An 18,647-nucleotide genomic window follows, 5' to 3' on the forward strand; every position below is an offset into this window, starting at 1 on the left:
CGCTACACTGATGCAGGGAAAAGCCTTGTATCCAACTGCATGGCTTGCAAGCCTGTTATCTGCATCGCAATGTATCTACGCTTACAACAAACTTGTATCGCAGTGTATCTAAACTTTGCCTGTTAGCTGCATCGCAGTGTATCTTAAGATTCAGAGCACAGCCTTGTATCTAAGCTTGCAAGCCTGTACTTTGTGTCGCAATGTATCTAAGCAATGTATCTCATGTATCCACTTTTCACGCTGGATCTCTAGAGCTGGACGAGTCTGCGGCTGATAGGTAACCACGCCCACTTAGGGGTGTGTCCAGCCAGACGTCCCTCCCCTAATAACAGAGAGAAGATGATCCCGGGGATCGCACGTTAGTCGCAGCGCAGGAGGAGGTGATCGCAGCGGCCGCTGTTATTATTGGGGTGAGTCTCCCCCTCCTGTGTGATATTTGGGTTCTGCAGAGCTCTGTCCGGTCGCCGGTCCTGGTGCAGGAAGCAGGGCGCTCTCCCTGTGCTGTACACGGCCATTGCCTCGCATGTTCTATTTTTGGTCACTTGTGGATGTCAGGTGCATTACTTACATACAAGGCCAGTGCAGAATATGGGGCCCTTCTAACAAAGAAAAAAATCAACCCCCCCCCCTGACTGTACCATCACCCTAATAGCCACTCATGCTGCAGTAGTGACCCCCTAACAGCAGCCCTTTATGGGTCACTATGTTTGTGCTGATCTATAGACCAGAGCTGAACATCTTATGGAAGGCTGGACGCCAAAAGTCAAAGTCTAGAATATGAAGGTTTCTGGAGCCCGTCAGCATGCTGTTATCGTAGGACAACAAGCTCCAGCATGTCCTGTCAGCCGGTAGATTTGTGCATTTTATATTCGGTAGAGAAGCTGGTGGGCACTGCTTTTGTGGCCCATAGACAGGTCGTTTTTTTGTTGTAACTTTTATTTGTACTATTAGGATGTTCACTGGTAAAACTACTATGTGGTTATTGGTTATAAAATATCAATTTCTCAACCAGCGGCTAACAATAATCGCTTTTGTTTATTATGTAAAACAGATTTTCTAAAAAAAACATTTAAAAAAAAAAATTGTTTGTTTTAGCAAATGTCCGTGACCATGTTATGTCGTGTGTGTGTGTGCGCGTTATCACGTGCGTTCTGTGAGAACCATTCGAATCCATAGACTTTAATTTAATAACAGGTGTTTATATTTTTCTATTTACTTGACACATTTCCATTCTTTTAATTTTTGTGTTTTCTGTTCTTTATTTTTTTAACTATATTGTTTTTATTTGCTCTGTCAGCGTGGAAACAAATACTTTTGTGGTGCAACAGCTGCAGTCCAGAGGGATGAGCCCCCCCCCCCCCCTAAGTGAGATTTACATGTGAGTGTGACCATTTTTCTCTTGATATACATCTAGATGTGTGTGTTTTTTGTTTTTTTTTACTTTTTGAGTCGTGCAAGTATTTTTTTTTTTTATCTAGCGTAATATAAAAATTGCATTTACATGTGACTTTAAATTGAATACATTAACACAGTGACTTTCAAACTGTGGTTCTTCCCAAACAAAACTACAACTCTCAACATGCACTGACCACGTACAGCTGTCTGGGCATGTTGGGAGTTGTAGTTTTGCATCAGTTAGAGATCACTAAAGCTAAAGGTTTATGTGTAATGTAATAATAGAGCTCTATTGTTAGCTGCCAGAGGGTGTAAAATGTGGGTACTCCCATCTAGAGGTGTATCCACTCAAATGGTTTATGCCTTGAAGGAAAATTGTTGCTCGTATCTCACGCCATTTCAACAAATTTGGTCATTTCTAGGTCATTTACTTTTCTAGGTCATTTACTGACCGTGCTGCTGTTTTGCTTCGTTGTAAAGTGATTCACGTTTTCTTTATGCCACAAGGTTATTTGTTGTAAAGTGGTTTTTTTTGTGTCGCACAGGACGACACCAGCTTATGGATATACTGGAATTAGAGACGCACTTGTTTCGATTGTGTTGTATTTGAATCTGTATTGTGGTGTTACACTTTCTGCCTGTAGGTGGCAGCGAGTTGTTCCCTAGAAATCTTCCCTACATGTGGTTTTCCTTGGAATTTATTCTCGGAGCGGGATCTCAAGTGGCATAAACTACTGTGATCTGTGTTTAAGTTTTATGGGATTTATTGCTCGTGCCTGACTATGGCTCTGGCAAATATGTTACTATGGGGGTTGGGCTGGTTTTGCAGAGAAATGCAACCTGGTTGGAGCCAGGACATAGACCGTACCTGAAAGCAGGTTTAAAAAAAAAAAAAAAATTAACCCCCCGCCCTTTCTGCTCCAGCACTTGAGATCAGTATTCAGGGATCGAAGCTAATTGACATGTAATAAAACTCATCATATCCTGCAGCAGAGGTGTACAATAATTTTTGTTTCTCTGACAATTCTTCCAAAAATGTTTTAAGGTTAAAGTCGTACAAAAGTGTTGAAAATGTAAAAAAAGGCTCTTATGGGTGATTGTATGTATTTTATAGCCGTAGTCCTGTTGAAATATATTGATGATTGTCACGGTTCTGTTAGTTAGCAATAATCCACAAAATGATCAATGATAAAAGTATCATCTGTCCATAAAAATGTGCGTAAGGCCTTATTCACACGAAAGTGTGCCTTTTGCAGTTCCGTGTGTCATAAGGCTGGGTTCACACGACCACATTAACGTCCGTAATGGACGGACTTATTTAGGCCGGAAGTCCCGGACCGAACTCAGTGCAGGGAGCCGGGCTCCTAGCATCATAGTTATGTACGATGCTAGGAGTCCCTGCCTCTCTGCAGGACAACTGTCCCGTACTGTAATCATGTTTTCAGTACGGGTCGGGACAGTAGTTCCACGGAGAGGCAGGGACTCCTAGCGTCGTACATAACTACGATGCTAGGAGCCCGGCTCCCTGCACGGAGTTCGGTCCGGGACTTCCGGCCGAAATACGTCCGTCCATTACGGACGTTAATATGGTCGTGTGAACCCAGCCTAAGTGTTTGCTGCGTGATTTTCACTCATATGGCATCCTTATGACATGCGGTTTTGATGTTTAGAAAATGAAATGAAGGAAGTGCTTTTATTTTTTCCTTCATTTCTTTACTGTTGCGCGAATCACACGTGACACATGGAAGTGCTGCACGTGATTTTCACGCACCCATTGACTTCAATCGGTGCGTGATGCGTGAAAAACGCCCAAGTATAGGACATGTCGTGAGTTTTACGCAGCGGACACACTCTGCGTGAAAATCACGGAATGTGTAAACGGCCCCATTGATTAACATAGGTCCGTGTGATGCGCGTGATTAGACGTTAAACATGTTCGTGTGAATAAGACCTAATTGTAGGTATAGTGAGGTGCAAATCAATTTCTTCTTATTAACCAATTTGCCGATTTCCTGGGCCATAGGGAACAACAGGACAATGTATTCACCGGTTATTCTCATAAATTTGCGTTAAGCGACTCAAACCTGGCAAATTTGCTTATAAATGCATCCTAATGGCCAAAACTTGAATGGTGCGAAAAAGTTGCTCATCTCTAGTGGCATGTAACTGGTCGTCCTCTGTCTTTTCCTACTTGACTGTATTATTCATACATGCAAACACTATCATTGTGGGGACATGTATCAAAACTGGTGCAACGGAAAAGTGGAGTAGTTGTCCATGGCATTGAGACATGAGGGGTTCATCTGCCATAACAAAGAAATGCATGTTAAAAACGCAGCGTGTGAACCTAGCCTAAGCAAAGGCTATACTGTGGGTGCAGCCATGTGGCCCCTCTCACACGATCAGCCTGAAGGGCCAATTAAGGCTCTGATTGAATCTGCGCCGGAGGCTCCATTCGGAACCTTGTCGCAGATTCCTTCAGGTGTGACGGGAAGAATAGCGCTGCATGCAGTGCCATTCTTCCCGTCAAAACGACAGAACATGACAGACCATATTATAAGTCAAAGGAGTCTGTCGGCACTTGTGGTATCTATAATATACAATGGATCTGGTAATTTGTCGTGGTTTCTGCTATAATGTGAACATGGCCTTAGATGTTAAGTTAAAGGGGTCCATCACGGTGAAGCACTTTTGTAATACCGTGGTTTTTAGGGAGGACAACCCACAATAAAAACACACAAATTGTGTTTTTTTTTGTTTTATTTTAGCGGCATTAGCAGCGGCCCCAATGCAGTAAAAGCGGTTAATGTGGACGTGCCCTTTAAGAATTAAATAACTGGGGATGTGCTGTCCTGCAGAGGATCTTGTCGTCTTATGTTCCTCTAGGAATCGATCGAGGATCTTACTGTGGCTGCAGCTCATGGGTTAATTGTCATTTTTACGAGTACATACACGGCCACAAAACTTTCTAGGATGATGAAACCTGTCTTTGTGCCTGACCCTCCCTTTTACTAAACAGTCTCAGGCTGCTCTGTGACCTTACATTGTGCTGAGGGGAGGATTTGTGTTCTATGTAAAGAGAATCCAGCAATAATGTTTGTTTTTTCTCTATTACTGTGGGTTGTTTTTGTGATTTTTGACCGTTTAGTACATATTTAACTTCTCCTTTCACATTGGCGCCAGAGGCTTGTATGGGAGAATAAACAGTCCACACACTGTCCACGTTAAGACCACAATAATACTGACGCTCCATCTCCAAGCAACACTAGGCCTCGTGTATGAAAAGTTGTGGAGCAGATGTCCATAGCAACCAATCAGATCGCTTCTTTCATTTCATCACCTACCCAGGAAAAATTAAAGCTGTAGCCTGATTGGTTGCTATAAGCAACACCTCCAGTTTATATGTCTGCTCTGGTTTTTATACATGAGGCCCATCACGGGACATATACCAATATTTTCTTGAGTGACTCAATTTGGAGTAAATTGTGCAATTTTTATTTAAAAAAAAATGGCACACGGTACATAATTTCTTTTGGCGCAATTGGCGCTATAATAGACAGAAGACCACATTTATTAAGGAATATTCCCATCAATATAGTTTATGGCTTAGCCATAGAAGATGCTAAAAATGCTCGATACGTGCCTGTCCCACATCTGAGGCTCTCACCTATCCGGAGAACAGGTCCCGTTACCCCCGTTTGCTCTCCACAAAGAAATCACGGGGAGTTATAAAAAAAACAAAAACGTGGAGAAACCGCACATTTCAATTGCGACTTTTTCGCCTCATAGGGAGGCATTAAGGTTGTGCGCGGGTCGCAAATTTATCATGACTCGCGTGTGACCAAGCCCTAGGCTTACACCTATCCCGACCGTGCTAAATAAAATGCAGAGAGAAGTTGTAAAATGCGCCAAATACATTAGACATGCGCCGTTTTTGTTAAAAAAAAATTTGAGTGGAAATTATTGCTGTACATGCAAACCTGCTATGAGGTGGGAGAGGCAAGAGAAAAATCTTCAAGTGACTACCGAGTTGCCCAAAATTTATCATTATACATACGCCTTTTAATTTATGTTTATAAGAAATATTAGGATACTGGTCGGATCTGGGGCAAATTGACTAGTGGCCAGTACATGAGTGAAGGGCAATTTTAGTCAGACGTTTCTCAGTTATGTCTCCCTGGCAAAGCTAAGTGATAACCAATATGGCCGCCATTATAGGTCGATATCACAGAAGCTCTCGCCCAGCTTTTCAAAATCCCTAAAAGTTTTATCTGTCTAGTTACTCAGTGATGTATCCCCCTACTCCCAACTCACTGTATAACTAGGTATATTTATTCTCAGGACTCTATGAAAGCTGATCCAGAAATGTAATGGCGGCCATATTGGTCGTCGTCTAGTTTTCACAGAAACCTATTGAACCAAGAACCAACTCTGGAGGATCTTAGGGACGAATCGATAGCATTTCTAGAGCAAGACATGACATTTAGGCTATGTTAACATGCTTGGCTAAAAAGGTGTGAAAATACGGAGCTGTTTTCAAGTGGAAACTGCTCCTGATTTTCAGCCGTATTTTAAGCAAATCGTGTTTTTCGTGGCATTTTTTATGGCCGTTTTTAGAGCTGTTTCAAGAAGTGACGTGCACCTCTTTTTCGCGGGCGTTTTTTTCTATGCGGCCGTATTGAAAAACGGCCGCGAAAAAAACGCCTCGTCGGAACTGAACACCTTATTTCCTATTGAAATCAATGTTTGGAGGCGTTCTGCTTCCAATTTTCCAGCCAAAAATAGCCTGTGTGAACACACCCTTAGTCTCCTGATACCCTGGTTATTCCCCTGTAACTTGCGCCCAGATTGTGTCCTCCCATGTTCCTTGGTGATTACCGTGCTGTCTCGTTGACAGGTGTACTTTCTCTGCTACGCCATATTAGACGATTGTATAGTGTTCTAATTGGTTACTTGTGTCTTAATTACCCAGAATGTGCTAATTAACGTATTTACAGCAGAGCATTTTCCCGCTTACTATACTCGTGAAGCCCATTTGACGACATGCAGGATTTAGCACTGCAGACATGAACAATCCAGACATGCCTGATGTCAAAAGCTAGTGTGAGATTAGGCAGCCATTACAATTAGTGTATATTCACTGTCACACTTGTGATTACGCTCATTGAGGACGCATTATGTATGCTCATTTCTGCCCTGATCTCGGGAGTGACTGGAATAAGAAGAGGCCGCTTATTGTAGATTGTTCTATGTACTTTGCAGGCCTGTAATTGGCCATTTGTGGAAAATTCACTGTAGTCTCTAAACTGAGACGTCGTCTATATACAGTTTTCCCATGCATTTATTGAGGTCTCAGGAGTCTCCTAGGTGCATAAGTATAATGTGAACATTATCATAGCGGAGAAATGAGGCCGGCGACTCTACGTGACATAACTTAATGTGTGCGCTAGCTAATTTAGGTCACATTTTGTTTTGGTTCGTAAGGACTTGCATTAGTATGCTGAGTTTTATAAATGATTTGAATTAGTTAATTGTATACTAAAGCGTACCCTCAACATTTCAAAATCTGAAATCGGTACACCCCCCTCCTTCCTGACACAGAAGATGGAAAAAATGTCAAAATGCCGAGCCTGCCACCACAGATTTTTTTTATGGTAATTTTTTTAACTGGTCCAAAGCTCTTGTGAATAAACCAAAGGTGCCCCCATAACAATGTGTGCCAGCCACACTTCTGGCTGTGGTAGTCAATGGCACTTGAGTTCTGTATGTTTTATTCCTGATGCCCACATAGCGCGATGCTGAAAAAAAAAATCATATAAAACATGCCACCAAATTTTGGCGGTAAGGATCAAAAAGGGTACATCTAGAGGGTCTTATATAGGGATAACCCCATAACAAGAATGAAATGAGGCTTCTTTCTTTTTTTGATCTTGGCATTGGGACCCAGCCTTTGTGTATATACATGGGCCGGTAGTGTGCCACATGTTTTATAGCAAATTGCTGAAATTTATACATATAAGGCTTCGTTCACATCTGCGTCAGGGGAACCCATGGACTGAACCCGTAGGTTTCCGTTTGCATCAGTCAGGGTTCCGTTCATGGGTTCCCCTGACGGAAAGCTCCAACGGAACCCAGGAACGGAGCCCTGATGCAGATGTGAATGAAGGCTGAAACGTGTGTTTCTCCTGTAAAAACGTCCCAGCTAAAACACACATTTGGGAAAACAGCGGCAATTCGTGGTAAGACGTGCGGCATTGCTTTGCAGTTTTTGACTGCGCGGCACACTACTGCGCCAAGTAAAAACTCCCTAATAATTCATATGCCTCAACAAGACAACAGTTTGGGGGTCTATGGATCCACAGCTTCCACATCGGTTGTGGAGACAGCACTTTGGCAGTGGTTAAAAGGGAAAAAGTTGTGCCCCCCCCAAACCTATTTTGCTGTCTTATTAAAGGTGTTAAAACCAGATCCTGTAGTCATGCATTTTGTGCATCAACTGACCAATTTTTAATATACTGACCTTAAAGTGTAATACCGGGTAGTTCTAATGCTGTTTATGGTCTCAAAATGTTACTTCTCTGCTTGCCATAGTGTTTGAGATCTCCCAACATTCCCATATATGCCTCAGCTAAGGTCTGTGCCGAGTTCTTACTCCGTAGCGGCATTGTCATTCCCAAAAGTGTATTCCGCATACCCCCCTAAACAGAAGTCTAGTCCTATGCAGACTCCAGGCCATGCCATTGCAGATTGTGAATGATGGTCCAATACAGACTTCATCTGAGGTCTAGATGAGGATGGCGGGACCCCAGGAACAGCGGCATGCAGGTACGTTAATAAAACTTTGAGGGCATTTAAACTTAATTTTCAGTTTTTACCCTGAGGTACACATTAATAACAGAATATCCTATAGTGGCAAAACACAAACTTGAAAATAGTCCTCCGGATGCACACAAGCCTTGCTTTTATATACTGGCTATGTGCCCATAACAACTGATAGAGTGCCGTCATAAACTGTGCCAGCCTTAGAGTATCCCCTTCAGTAGTGCCCCGATTAACAGGGCCATCCAGAAAGTGATGAAAAAATTACATCATAGTAAGTCTCTGGCATCTCTAGTGGTTCTCTGGTGGCAGAGGGTCTATGGTAATAAGCGTGTAGACCCCTGAAAACTAGCAGGACCTACTCTGCTGGAACCTGCAGGATCTCAGTGTATGAGATATTTTTTTTTTATTGAGTTTGAGATTAAGGCCAGGATCACACACACCGTTTTGATGCAGTTTTTGGCTCCGTTTTTTCTTTTTTTTTTTGAGCCAAAGCCAGAAGTGTATCCAAAGGGAAGGAAAGGTATAAAGAAAAGGCTAATATATCTTCTTTCTTTTGTGTCCACAACTGTGTTTATCTAGAAAAAAACCTGAGCCAAAAACTGCCACGAAGGCTACATTCACACGAGCGTATCACATTCACGCACGTGAAATACGCGCGTAATTCTGGTCCGTGTGCGTTGCGTTATTTCATCTGTGCTTTGCGAGTGGCATGTGTTTTTCACGCACTCGCAAAGCACATCTTTTTCAATGGAATTAATGCGCAAATCACGCACAGCACACAGATGTGCATCCGTGTGATGTACGTGATTTTCACTCGCCCATTGAAGTCAATGTGAAGTAGGTGTGTGAAAAATGCACCAATATAGGACATGCAGTGAGTTTCACGCAACGGAAACACACTGCGTGAAAACTCCTGCATGTGTGAATGGCCCCATTGAAATGGGTTCATGTGCTGTGCGTGATTTTCACGCACAGCCCACGGACGAGTTTTACGCTGGTCTGAATGAGCTCTAAAACGGCATCAAAGCTGTGTGTGATCCTAGTCTACAAGAATTTATGTTCGAGTTTGTATTTGCACTATTTATTTTTCTATTGTGTTACATGTTGCTGCTCTATAAATAAAAAAAAAAATGTGGTGCTGATACATGAAGCTCCAATTCTGGTTATTGATTTAACTTTTTTTTTTTTTTCGTCATTTTAAGGAATTTTTAAAAGGTCAAAATCGTTGATTTTGAAATAAGCGTTGAAATGCAAACAGAAGAGATAAGTAAACTATACACAGGTGTTTTGTGTGTCTGTGCATCAAGGACAATGACACAATACACAGTGACAGTTCTCAAAGCTCCCTCTTAGATCAGCTTGCAGTCTCACGTGCTGTGTTTGCTCTCCGTCCTGAAAATGTTTGTTTTTCTGCAATCAGACCGTTCAGAGAAGAAGTCATGGGTGATGTGATGGACAAAAGCAGAGAATAGGAAGCGCGGGTATATAAGGGTACAATTGTCCGATTGCCAAAAAAATGATGTTACTGATGTCATCCTATAATATTCATATAAGGGTGGATTTACACGAACGTGTGCGTTTTGCGCACGCAAAAAACGCGGCGTTTTGTGTGCACAAAAGGCACTTGACATCTCCTTGTCATGTTCATATGGTGCGCCGCTGCATGCCTTTCGCGCAGCCACCATCATTATGACACTCCATTTGTATGTTTGTAAACAGAAAAGCACGTGGTTCTTTTCTGTTTACCTTCATTTTTTTACTGCTGTTGCGCGAATAACGCGTGTCCCACAGAAGTGATTCCGTGTGGCGCGCGTGATTTTCACGCACCCATTGACTTCAATGGGTGCGTGATGCGCGAAAAACGCCAAAATATAGAACCTGTCGTGAGTTTTACGCAGCGGACTCGCGCTGCGCAAAAATCACGGACAGTCTGCACTGCCCCATAGACTTGCATAGGTCCGTGCGACCCGCGTTAAAAATCACGCGGGTTGCACGGACGTAAATCACGTTCGTGTAAATCCGCCCTTAGTGTGTAATTATTACATTTTCAGGATTTATAAACCATCTGGGGCTATATATATATATATATATATATATATATATATATGTGTGCTTTAAGGTGTAAGGCTTATGGGGTGATCCACTATGAGATTGGATCATCCAAGTTCATGGATGCAATGTGGCCAAGCCTAAATGTATTATATTTCTATAATTATAGTAAAATGGGATGGAACTTCCAATGGAGGCTCCTACAGTAGTGTTACATTCATTTCAATTGGCACCGTGTAATACTAAATTTCCCCTGTAGTGGCCGCTGTAGAGGAAATGTTGCTTGTTAGCTTTCTAAAGCTGGACGCTGCTTCATAATCTGATCGCTGGGACGACTTACTTTTTAAAAAGCAATAGTCTTATTCCAGATGTGTTCAGTTCGCATATATTTGGTTTTAGATGATGTGGTTTCGGGCCGGTTATAAGTCATGTTCTTAGTACTGTAGGCTGAAACTTGGCTCATTACTTTTTTGTTTTGTTTTCTTCTTTTGACTAATTTTATCCAGTTTTATTGTTGTTGACGTGGATTTGGCACTACCTCACATACACATTGTACATCTTGTTTGTGTGCTCTTCTCGGCCTGTGCTACGTTTTATTGATTCCTGTAAATAAACTTCTTGGAATCTTTTCAGATACAAACAAACAGTCACTGAGCAAAGCATTCCTCCAAGATGTGTCACCGGTCTACTCTGCAAATATGGAGGCTAAACGTTCCCATGATTCCTAGCTATGACATCTTCATGCCATTTCCCTCTACTTCTGACCTTTGTCAGTCAGCTTGGCTATATCTACATACATGGCTATAACGAAAGCGCTCTTAGGTGGCACGTTAATGTAAGGTGCTCATGACTATGCAAGGCTGAGAGAACAATATGGACTTTTTCCATGAGCGGTTCGTTACAAGAGTTTTTTCCTACCATAGCATATCAACTATGCTAATTAACAGCAAAGGGACGTTCCCGGTCAATATTGGCGCCGGACCTGGCTTTTAATGTCCCTCCCATTTGGAATTCAATTCTTGGCAAGTATGGAACCGGGGTGTCTGCTCCTCATTCCCAGGGAAAAAGTCGAACGAATTTGTGACCGACACCCAGTCTTTGTCAATAATAGTAGTCGCATGCCGGGTTTCAGCTTCAGCCTTCCCTGCCATTTCTCCATGAAAAATGGTATAAAAGTAACTTTTTATTTATTTGTTCTGTTTTGCAAAACTTATGAAAAACGTAACACTTTTTTTTTTTTTTCACAAGTGGTAATTGGCCGCGCGGCAAAAATATGATTTTGTGGATCCTCCGACTGTGTAGGGACACACTCTTTTGACCAGGTAAATGGTCAATTTATTCACACTGTTCCAGGAGGAACAACAGAGGAACAACACAATGCGGGGTTCTCACTTAGACCTGGCAGGAGAGAGGACCGGTCCTCCTCAAAGTCAGTTTTACAAGAAATTTGTGGAAAAGGTGTGCTGCAATAAAACAAAAACATTAAAAAAAAAAAGCAAAAAGATGAAAAACGCCTTGCAGAAAGCTACATTTTTAACCACATTATATGAGAACAAGATTTCTCTGTTTTGGGAGGACTATTTACATTTTCCCTTTCAATTCCTTGGAACAACAACCTATTTTGTGTAGTAATTATTTTACAGCCTGCCCCCGACATGATATGGCACAGCTGCTGAATATACGTGGCCTGACATAATGTGGTGATTAATGGCAGTGAACAACTGTAGCGCACGAATTATATGATGCTGATTTAGGACCACTTACCAACAGGCATCTGTTCGCTTCTGAAAAAAAATAAATCACAATTTCTTGTGATCTTCTGAGAGTTGCAGAGCTATTGATTGCTGTTATCAGCCAAGGCTTTAGTAAAGGCTTATTAGTATGTTTTGTTTTGTTTTTTAGGCAGCAATTTGCAAAAACGTCCCAAGAAGTGTCCTGCACTTCTTTTGACGAGCATTCATTTTACGCGCCGTATTTTGACAGCGACGCGTAAAATGACAGCTCGTCTGCACAGAACATCGTAAGACCCATTGCAAGCAATGGGCAGATGTTTGCCGACGTAATGGAGCCGTCTTTTCAGGCGTAATTCGAGGCGAAAAACGCCTCCATTACGTCTGAAAAGAGGTCGTGTGCACATACCCTTACCGTTATAGAATTACATATACCAGTTGCAATTTGTATCCCAAAAGAACACAAGGAACAGCTGAGGAGTCCCTTTTGCTGAATTTGCTACTTGATGATTTTTGTAGCTTCCATTTATAAACTACAAGTCCAATGAATTTTTTAAATACCTCAGTGTCCTATTTTAGACATGAGGGTAAAGGCCCGCTCACTCTTGGAGATTAATGGAAGACTGGAAGGAGAACGAATGCATACCCTACAATATTCAATCCCTACGATTTAAGCCCTGAGCCCGATCCACCCAGGAACGGACAAAAAATCTCCCAGAAACATCTATTTTGGGCTCCATTTAGGGCAAGAATTTTCGTGGGACAAACAATGGGACGGTTGGTAGATATTCGAATACACGTGGCAACCACTTCCCGTCTGGAACATCCTGACATTCCAAGTTTATTGTTATAAATAGCTCTGTTATATGCTATAGATAGTGGCTAACATTTTTATTATACCTCCCTTGGTCATTATGCTTCAATATGGCGCCCTGGGTAACAAGCAAAGGAGAACCCTCTCCATGCTCGCCATTTGTTTTTTCTCGTCATTTCAAAATCCCAGGTGGTCAAGGGTGGTGAATGGATTATTTGCAAATTCCCTGGTGGTCAAAGCCCATAAGGGACAATGGAAAATTCAGCTTGCTCCTGGGGTCCCGTCTTTGGGGTGAAACCCTAAATTTGTTTGATAAGCTGCACACCGTAAAACCAATGGGACTCCTACCCTCCTGGAACTCCTGCAGGCATTTCTGGCAACTTATTACGGATTTATAGGTCTGTCATACAACACTCTTAATTCATTTGTAATCCGACAGACAAATCCTTGCTATACCTCCATATGAGATCGGAGGCATAAGGAGGTACTGTAGGGCCCCATAGAAGTTTATAGGTGCTGTATAATAGGTCCATACAACTCTATGGTTGTACAGCAACATAATGTGCATGTAACTTAAATCCAAGTCTGCAGTGCACTCTGGGACTTATAGTTCCACAAACCTGGGCAAGAGGTATTGAGATGAATGGGTGGTTGACTATTTAAGACACTCCTAATCGGTGTGTTCTGATGATGGGGGTCATGCAGAACATGTAGTTGATGAAGGGAGGTGCATCAGGATGGTGAGCCCTATGTTCATATTGCTATGAGGCCCCCCTACAGTTAGTTTACTTGATTATGATCCGTCTCCTGTTAACCTTTTCACAGTCGGTATATAATTGAGACTTCAGTACTGTAAGCAGCAAGGCGCGTTTCTTCGAATCCCCATCCAGCAGAGTTTAACCCCTACAACGATCTGACCTTTCCTCTCCATAAATTTCTCAAGCACATCCTTGACCTGATTTTCCGTCACAATGTGACGTGTTTTCTACTGAAGAGGATTGAGATGGACAGAACATCCAGAGATCTACAGTACGGGTGCAGTATCGAGACCGCAGCAGCTAGACCTGTAGTACCTGAAGAAACATTATATCATTAAAGTAAATGGAACTTGTAAAAATCTCATTAAAAAGAAGGGGTGAATATCCCCCCCCCCCAACCTTTACAATATTATGTTATGTTGCTTTTTTCACCCACTTCAAATGGAAACTGCAAATAATGCTGGAAAACATATAAAGATATCCATTGGCCAAAAAAGCAGCCATCTTCTATTGACTAACCCATAAACTCGAACGAACATGTTAATTCGATAGCTGAGTGAAGTTGCATTTCTTCTGGGGACATTTCCCCATACACGAGATTTTTGGCTGATAAAATGTGTGGGATATATAATGTATAGGTTAAAGGCTCATTCACAAGACTGTTGCTGCGACAACTTTTGATGTGGAAAGGAACCTGCTGTGACTACTGGGGAAGTAGCGGGAGGATGGCTGCTGTGACTACTGGGGAAGTAGCGGGAGGATGGCTGCTGTGTCTACTGGTGAAGTTGAGGGGGGGTGGCTGCTGTGACTACTGGGGAAGTAGAGGGGGTGGCTGCTGTGACTACTGGGGAAGTAGGGTGGGTGGCTGCTGTGACTACTGGGGAAGTAAAGTGGGTGGCTGCTGTGACTACTGGGGAAGTAGGGGGGGGTTAACTGCTATGACTACTGGGGACTAGGGGCTTGGTGCTGCTGTAAATAATGGTGAAGGGTGGGGACAGCTGAGTAGCCTGCTGTGACTACTGGAGAGGGGGTGATGCAATTTTTTCTACCAGAGAGGAGGGGGAGACAACTTTTAAGTACCAAAGGGAAAAGTATTCCAACTACTGGATTGAGAAATGGGCCAAAAACTCATATGAAGTAATGTGTAAGGCCAGTCTCTCTCTATCCCAGTTCCTAAAGCATTTAATTGCTCCTCAACGAGGTTGTTTAGACCCGGCCTCACAGCATTTCTACAATGGCTTTGCCATATCCCGTGTCAAGCTTCTTTGGGGTAGGAGTAGGGCTTCTCCTGGATAGGAATGGAATTTCCAGCAGGCTCCCCATGGTAGAAAGGTTCAGAAGCACTGGTGTCGTATCTTTTTGTGTTCTTGTGAATCTTCAGAACCTTGCTAAACTTCTTGGGTGACTTTACTGAGCGCTGGATCATGGTCTTTGTTCATGGTTGCACCCTGTGAGTTTTACAGATCTACATCTTACACTAGGAGACGATGGGGTAGGGCCTAGAGGTAAGAGGTCAACCTAGAGGCTCCTTATCTCCAGGGTCTTGACCTACAAACACCATCTCACCTTGAAGGAAGCGATAAATTGGGATGTGTTCAGACTTGCCGGCCGGTGAGAACGTTCTTGGATGAGGTCTCAAGTTTTCAGCTTTGCCCGCTTTTCTAAAATAAATGAAAATCGCTCTTTATAATGGGAAAGTGCACTGCAGTTATGTGTCTCCCTCAATACCTTTTTGTTGGTGTCCTTTTGTGGTCTGATTTCTGGTAATGAAATCCCCTTTCTTTTGTGCTGCCGGAGATGATAGACACGCCTTGTTATTCTAGAACTTTTTGACCTTTCTGTAGAGGAGTTAGTTACCGGGGGTCTAGAAATTCCTACATTGTACCCCAGGAATTCACTAGATCATAAATTTCACTCCGGATCTGAGAAATAAGTTCATCTGGTATGTTGAGACAGTTTTGTAAGATTTGTTAACATGATCTCTATCCTTGGAGGCAGGTGGATAAAAATCATAATAACTATGGCTGGGCAATCCTGACCTAAATCAAAATCACGATTAATTCAACATGTAATTTGGATTACGATTATTTAGGTCACACCCCTTTTTGCAAGCCACACCTCTATTTGCATGCTACACCATTGAATTCATATTTATCCCTTGAGCCTGCTGTATAATACTGTATATAATATCACTGACCCTGCCCCCCACACAGTATAAAATGCCACCATAGTGCTCCCTACAATTATATTGCCCCCATAGTGCTCCCCACACAGTATAATGCCCCATAGCTGCCCCCACAAAGTATAATGCTCTTTATAACTGTCCTCCACGCAGTGTAATGCCTCAATAGCTGCCTCTACATAGTATAATGCCCCTATAACTGACTTCCACGCAGTATAATGCTCCATAATTGCCCCCCTATATGCACCCCACACAGTATAAAGTCCCCCATAGCTGCCCCCATGCTGTATAATGCCCCCAATAGTGCCTAATAAAACTAATTAATATACATACTCGCCTAACCCCATTCCCATGACGAGTGGAGGAGATCACTTTGCTCCTCTGTTCTGTGCGGCATAGCGCAGACAGGCACAATGACTCCACTGCCTCGCGTCTGGCGATACATAGTGAATGGTAGAGCGGGTCCCCGGCTCTACCATTGGATTCAATTGTATCTATGTCCTGAAGATGCAGATACAGTTTAAACCGAGAAAAATAATTGATTAAACCAAAATTCACAAGATGACGTCTATTAATTGCACTGAATTCCGATTTATTTTTCGATTAATTGCCCAGCCCTTCGTGTACAAATTAGGAAAATGTGGCATTTGGCTGGGAGCAACCTCCAAGTGGCAGCCTTGAAACAGATAAAAACTGACCATACACTTCAGATAGCTGTCAGCCGAATACTCGATCGGCCGATCGCTATTTCTTCGACCCTCTCCCCCCCCCTCCCCCCAACACATGCACGCTCGTGCCAAATTGTGAGAAGGGAATAAGTCGTTACCAGATACCTTTTTGGCGGCGGCTTATCTCCTGTGAGTACAAAGGATTAAATCCAACATGCCGAATCCTTCTTAGCCCCAAACATCTGCCCTCGGTGGAGAGTCGGGACACGCCCCCAATCACATTAAAAGGTCGGCTAGTCAACCTGAAATTGGCGAGTTTGGTTGACGTTCGTGTATGGGCACCTTTTAGGCCTCATGCCCCCAATACCTTCAAGACACCAGGAAAATTTTCTGAAAATTGTATTTAAACAGCAAATTTTCCTCGTTCTATTCCTTGCAATTTTCTTCATCTCTGCATGCTGTCGGTGAACGAAAGTATTCTTCTTTACATTCAGAGGCTAAAAATCCCATCCTAAATTCTGTTCACACAACCGAGAGTTCGTTACAGTGTATCGTTTTAGGTTAGAACTGTAAACTTCGATTGTAGGAGTGATTTGTATGTACAATAGGGTTTGCTCTACTACTTGCTATGTAGTGTTTGCGCTAACTGAATGACTTGGGTTTGTTACATTGCATAAGTCCATCATCTATGTGGGCAGGACATTAGCTGGAGAAAGAGCAATTGCGGGACTATCTTAGCTACGTAAAAATATCATAAGGACTTTGTCAGGACATGTTTTTGGCCTCTGAATACAGATTGTTCTCATTTATATACAGCAAGCAGTGATCTTGAACATGGTGAGGAATTGAAAAACAAAGTATGTTAAATTTGCATAGTTTTTCCTTATACAGTGATGATGTTTTATTGACCATTGCAAGGCAAAGTTTTTATAATCTTAAACATTTTAGTTTACTAATGCGAGTATATGGCTGCCTGGAAAAATGGTGGAAATCCTTTGCGGCAGTATCAAGAATTTCCAATTGGTACTTTTCTTCTCTAGAGGAGTTTGTTACTTAGAAAAATAACTTCACAAAGGGAAAAAAAGGGAATTCTTCACGTGTTAGTGACTTTAGTATCCTGAATGCACTAGTACCTGGATAAAGACCTGCGCGGCCTCACCTTAAATATCTGATCGCTGCTCCTTAAGAACTTGACCCTCTTCAGATTTGAAAGCGATAATGAATGGACCATGGGAATTTTTCAATATCCCCCCCCCCTCCTCCCAAAAGCAACAATGCAACATAATCAGGATATGCAAACCTAGGATTTTTGGTCAAATTATTCCAACATGTTATTAAAGTATAAAATATCAGTAGGGAAAAAAGCCTTATTAGGTGTTCTGTTGTCTACGTAATGAGGGGTGGGTGATAAAACAATGACCTCCAGTGTTTATCCAAGACAATATATTCCCTGTCCACAACGGTCGCTAGAACAAAGTCCGTCTGGTGTAATTACGGTGTAATGTTCCGCAGGTATATGGAGGGAGCTGTGAAAAATGTGGTCACTGTATTGTCTATTATAACAATTTTAAAGGAAGTCTCCACTTTTTCTGAAATATTATCACTGTTAAAATCGACAAAATGTTGAGTAACTTTATTATTACTTTACTAATCATAGACTGATTTTAAGTTGCTTGTTGTTTTTTCCTCATTCAAGCTGAATTCAGAATACCTCTGGTTTCTTGTCACCAAAGAGTAGAGCGCCCCGATTACATAGGGCTAGGCTGTTCGGTCACGTTTCTGACAACCGAGTGTAGATAATCTGCTGTCTGTTTCCATGGGCAACCGCCAGAATTTTGAAAGCCACAATGTACATTTTTGTTCAAGGGGTGTCCGGGACTTTAACATTGATGGCCTATCCTTTGAATAAGCCATTAAAGGGTGACTACACTTTAAGGAAACTTGATATGTCATCCGGGTTCGGAGACCCTCGTTGTCGCTGAAACGAAGGGCGCCGAAGTACTCAGCTGAGCCCTCTGCACCTTTTGGCTGTGATCCGCATTAGCCTGAAGATGGCTCACATTGAACCCGTCTTCAGCCTAACGAGGAGCGCCGTTGAAGGTGGCGGGAGCCCAGCTGAGTGCTTCTGCACCGAAACCCTCACTGATCCAAACTTCTGATGTGATTCTCTGACATCTTAAATTTTGCTGAAAGTACAGTTAATTTATAATGCTTGATAGGTGGGGGTCC

The 18,647-nt window shown here is 42.5% G+C and overlaps 1 protein-coding gene across 1 annotated transcript in view; it reads left to right on the forward strand.

Moving 5' to 3' along the window:
• Positions 1-318: 318 nt before the first annotated feature.
• Positions 319-18,647, forward strand: part of LYPD6B (LY6/PLAUR domain containing 6B) — a 51,520-nt gene continuing 33,191 nt past the window's right edge. The window contains exons 1-2 of the mRNA XM_075829269.1: positions 319-410; positions 1,298-1,378. The gene's annotated coding sequence lies outside the window, so the exon portion shown is untranslated. The remainder of the gene's footprint in view (positions 411-1,297; positions 1,379-18,647) is intronic.

The sequence above is a fragment of the Rhinoderma darwinii genome, chromosome 6, assembly GCF_050947455.1.
Source record: "Rhinoderma darwinii isolate aRhiDar2 chromosome 6, aRhiDar2.hap1, whole genome shotgun sequence".
NCBI classification, from domain to species: domain Eukaryota; kingdom Metazoa; phylum Chordata; class Amphibia; order Anura; family Rhinodermatidae; genus Rhinoderma; species Rhinoderma darwinii.